Source organism: Myotis davidii, unplaced genomic scaffold (assembly GCF_000327345.1).
Source record: "Myotis davidii unplaced genomic scaffold, ASM32734v1 scaffold747, whole genome shotgun sequence".
NCBI lineage: Eukaryota > Metazoa > Chordata > Mammalia > Chiroptera > Vespertilionidae > Myotis > Myotis davidii.
The window spans coordinates 556,802-562,076 of NW_006298695.1; positions in this window are offsets into that span (position 1 = coordinate 556,802).

A 5,275-nucleotide genomic window follows, 5' to 3' on the forward strand; every position below is an offset into this window, starting at 1 on the left:
TGGGCTATGGTCAGAGCTCCCGGGCGCTGGCCCTCTGAGGCTGCTGCTTGTGGGGTTGTGGTCGTTGCTAATCGTCACCCGACCATATTTTCCCACTGGTGTTTAGAGAGTGGAAGGGAGTGGTGAGACACAGAGAGACGTGCTCTGTTGCCCCTGCTCCCAGGTGGAGCTTGCAACCAAGGAACGTGCCCTGGACTGGAGTGGAACCCGGGACCCTGCAGTCCGCAGGCCGAAGCCCTACCCCATGCGCAGCCGGCTGGGGCCGTGTGTGGCGTTCTTTAATATTGCAGTTCACCTCAGGAATGATATTGTCTTCAAGCATAGCCGCCGTCTCTGTGCTGGGACAGGCTGGCGCAGGTGAGGGCTCCCCTGCCTCCTGCAACTGTGGGCCCCAGGCCCAGCCAGGCCACAGAGGCCAGCGGGTGCCAGGAGCCTGCAGGCTACTTTTTAATGGATAAATCCCTAACGGACATGCAAATGGGGTGTTTTCCTGGGTCTGCAACACCTTCCTACTTTTCACCACCTGGCGGATTTACACCCATGATGAGTGTTCCACAGGGGTGCCCCGCCAGGGTCCCACATGCCCTGGGACTAGGGACCCATGTGACCCTGCAGCCTTTTCACCCCCAACAAGACCACAGCAGCCACCTGGGGAGTGCCCAGCCCTGGCGCTGTAGCCAGTCTGCTGGGAGCCCTCAGCACAGCACACACTGTGAATAAACGGACAGAAGTCTCCACCGTCTGGGCTCCATGCGGCGGGAAGAGAAAGGTGAATAACGAACGGTAAGCCGTGTCGTAGTGTGAAGGGCGCACCAGCACGTGAGGTTATGTGCGGAACTGTACCTCACTGTGAAAAAGATAAGGGGAGCCCTGGCCAGTGGCTCAGTTGGCTGAGCGTCCTTCTGGGCACTAAAGGGACTTGCGGGGGACATGGGAGGCAGCTGATGGTGTTTCTCCCTCATATTGATGTTTCTCTCTCCCTCTCCCTTCTTCTCTCTCTAAAATCAACAAAAACCTGTTAAAAAAAGATATTAAAAATGGCTAAAATTATAAACACACACACACACACACACACACACACAAAACTAAGGGGGTTGGAGTTCTGAGGCATTTAGACGGTTGCAACCACATAGCCGCCATCCTGTCCCCACCAGGCAGGACTCTGGCTGTGCTGGTGACAGGAACATGAGAAACTGGCTGAGAGGAATTGGGGATTTTTTTTTTCAAACATTAAAAAAAAATCTCACCCCAGGGTATGTTTTATTGATTTTAGAAAGAGGAAGTGAAAAGAGAGAAACATTCATTTGTTGCCTCCCGTACGTGCCCCAAGTGGGGATCAAACTCACAACCTAGGTATGCGCCCTGACCAGGAATCAGACCCGAAACCTTTTGGTCCATGGGACAATGCTCCAACCAACTGAACCACCCGGCCAGGGCAGGAATTGGGGAACTTTAAGAGTTGTGGGGTGTTTGTCCTGAGTGCAAATGATGGAACATTCACTCACTGATTCAAAGGTCCGTAACCACTATGGTGGGATAAATATTCCAGAAGAGAGAAGAGACAGGCATGTTTGCATGGTGGAAGTGGGAATTTTGAGACAGAAAGTAGATTACATGTATAATTTATTTCCCCTTTTTATGAGATATAATTAACATATAACATTGTATTAATATTAAGGTGTATGATTCCTTAATTTTAATAATTAACATACATACCTAAGACCATTATGGGAAATAAAAGAAAACCAAAATTCTCACATAAAACGGTGTCTGCAAACCTTAGAGACTGGGGGAGACCGCTGGGAGAGGGGCTGGGCCCACCAGGCACAGGACGCGGTCACTCCCTCACTTCCCTGGCCTTTCAGTGACATCGGATGTCCTTGGCCTCCGCCGGGCATCTTCACCGTCCCCTGCGCGCAGCGTGTCTATGTCCACACATCGACCACTCTCCCCTTCCCTGGTTCTAGCCGTCCTTCCGGACAGATAGGGGCAAGCCTGGCACCCGGGGAAGTTCTTGTGCCCAGAGCAGAGGGCTGTGGAGGGCGGGACCCTGAGCCTGGCCACCCGGGACTGTGCCCGCCTCACCTGATGTGTGTCTGGGGCAAGCTTCTTGACCCACCTGTGCCTGAGCGTCCCCATCTGTGAGTTCCTGGCTCACAGGGCTTTGTGAGGGTGAGGCACAGGACACCTGTGACGTGCCAGGTGCCATGTAGAGGCTCCTGGGATAATCCAACAGGTGAACACCTGCCCCTCCACATGCACCTCTGCAGCCCGTGGCACGCAGGACACCCCTCGCTTGGGGGGGTCCTTGCAGGCGGGGCTCAGGCTGGCCTGGGAAGATGTGGTGGGTGGGGTACTTTTTGTAAAGATTCCTTGGGAAGCACGGGGATCCAAGGACAGGAGCTGGGAGGCCAAAATCCTGGCTGGGTGGCTCTGGGCAAGGACTTGACCTCCATGCGGCCCAGGATTGCCCTCTGCCAGGTGAGGACCGGCACCTGTCCTGTGCACGCCTGCGACAGGAGGTACCCCACACAGCGGCACCTCCTGCCGGCCCCTCGGGAGTCTGGGGCCCCCTCGCCCCGCGTGTGCCCTTGTCTCCTTCTCTGCTCACTGCCCTCCTGGGCAGACGGCTTCTGTGCCCACACCTGTGACATTCCTCCGAGAACCCCCCTCCTCTGAGCTCTGCTGCTGTCCCCTCCCTGAGCGCCTCACACGTGGACATGTCTCCTGGGGGACCAATGGGACCTTCAAAAGTGGGGCCTGACTGGACCTTGTAAAACGTGCACAAGGGTCGTCATATGGAGAATCATGGGCCAGCGGCTCAAGGCGGAGACCCGCGCGCCAGCTGACCTGCAGCCCCCAGAGCGAGGTGCTAACGCATGCTGTTCGGGGTCGCTGCGTGCCGGGTGCTGGTGGCAGAGAAAGCTATCTGGTCCCATGCACACCCCTTGGCCCAGCCCATCCTGTAGGCCACCCCTTGAGCACCTCTCTACACCCTGCCCTCCCCAGTGAGGACTGTTTACTGAGGAACTCCGGGTGCCGGGCAGAGGCTGGGCGCTGGACTGTAGTGTGCTCTGTGCCAGGCCCCGAGGCCCCAGGGAGCAGGCTGCAGGCTGATTGCTGGAGGGGCCTGGCAGCCCCTGGCGAGGTCCCCGCAGCTCCAGCCCCCGCACTAACTATGCAGTCCTCATGCCGCGGTCAGGGTGCTGCCTCCGCACTGAGCTAGTGTACTGGCCAGGAGCAGAGTGGGCTCAGAGCACAGGAGAGCCACAGCCATAGTGGCTTTCACAGCGTTCGCTCCTCCCCTATGACCCAGGCCCTTTATCTCTGACTCATCTTAAACGTGCCTCCCCTCCTTGGTTCCGGGGTGCGGAGGGGGCCTGGCCCCACATCCCACCAATGGGACCAGGAGCACAGTGCACACCTTCCCACATCACTCAATGAGCGGAGTTCTTCACGCAGAGCTGTGAGCGTCCTGGGGGTGGGAAGGGTGCTCCCAGGGGGCCAGAGCCGACCTGGAGGCTGGGGTTCTGTTCTGAGGGAGCAAAGGTGAATGGATATTGGGAAACAACTAACAAATTGCTACAGTGTCTACTTTGGTTCCTTTAAAAAAAATCATTTTTGTTAATCCTCACCTGAGGATATTTCTCCATTGATTTTTAGAGAGAGTGGGAGAGAGAGGGAAAGATGGAGAGAAACATCGATGTGAGAGAAACAAATCGACTGATTGCCTCCTGCACGAACCCTGACCAGAGCTCAGGCCGGGGAGGAGCCTGCAACCGAGGTCCATGCCCTTGACCAGACTCGAACCCGGGACTGTTAGGTCTACAGGCCGATGCTCTGTCCACAGAGCCGAACTGGGGAGGGCTACTGTGTTCCCTTTTTAATTGTGGTGAAATCTACACAATATTGATCATGTGAACCATGTATAAGTGCACAATTCAGTGCATTAACTGCATCCACAATGTGTGTGCCCATCCCCCTACTGCACTCCGTCCCCAGCCCAAACTCTCCCCAGTCGACACCACCCCTGCTCCCCAGCCCTGGGCACCTCCACTGTCTCTACCTGACTGTCCAGGTCTAACTCCCCAGAGTGCCCAGCAGAGAGATGAGCACATAAAAAGGACCCCATGCCTGAAGTTCATTTCTTCCCCACTGCAGCGAAGGCACCACCTCCCACCAGGGATTCTGGCTGACAACCGCGGCACCTGTGCCCTCCTCACCGCACTTCGGGTGAAGACACACCCACGCTTGTCCCCGGGCTCTGGCCACCACTGTCCCTTCCCTGACCGTCCAGCACTCTCCTAACTGGCCACTGCACAGCCGGGTGACCTGCCAGTACCTGCCCTCAGGTACACGTCACGCTCAAGAGCGCAACACGCCAACAAGGACATGTTGGCCCTGCTGCAGGCTCTTGGTTCTCAGTGGAGCTCCACCAAGTGACTCTGACAGGACAGCCCTGAGCCCGGGGGCGGGGACTGGAGAATTCTTTCCTGCCCCCAACTTTCACTTTGAACACAAAGCCAGTGCGGCCACCACAGCCGTTCTCGGCTAAATTTAAACCCAGAAACACAGGCCACTTCGCAGCCCTCGGATCCTCCGCTTTCCTTTCCCAGGTGAAGACGACACGGCCTCTCACACATGTACTTCTGGCTGCTTTCAAAACTGCTTGAAAACCCCGAATTTCCCCAGAAGCCGCCAGAAAGGTCACCCGCCGCCCCCTCGCTGGCGGCCCCGCTCTCGGCAGGTGGGCCCGGCGTCCCTGCGTGCCCTGCCCTGCAGGCTGCCGAGCTGCCCATGTCCTATCTTCATAAAACACTGTAATTCGCTTTTAACGAGCCCGGTGTTTTCGTTCCCGGTTCTGCCTGAGCAGATAAGGTGTCGGAGGCCTTCCCACAGGTTAAACCGCCGCGACCTTCCCAATCAGAGAACAGGAACAAATTATATTTACTCATACATGGCACCCAGCCCCGCGCCAGCTGCCTCCTGACCGCGACGCTGTGATATGTTCTGCTTTATCGGTAGGCGCGCACAGGTAACAAAGCGCATATTCTTCCACCAGGCAGACAGCAGCCGCAGGCTGGCGCCCTCCCATGGAGGGCAGCTCCCGGGGGGCAGTGTGGGAAACAGGCTCCCTGCCAGTCACCTGTTGGTCCCCTGAGAGGCCAGAGCCTGGAGAATGGGTTGGGGGGGAAGATGGGCTGGGAGTGACCCGATACCCGTCCCGTCCCCCGTGATCCTGAAGAGGCTGCACAGTGGGACCAGTCAGAGGCCT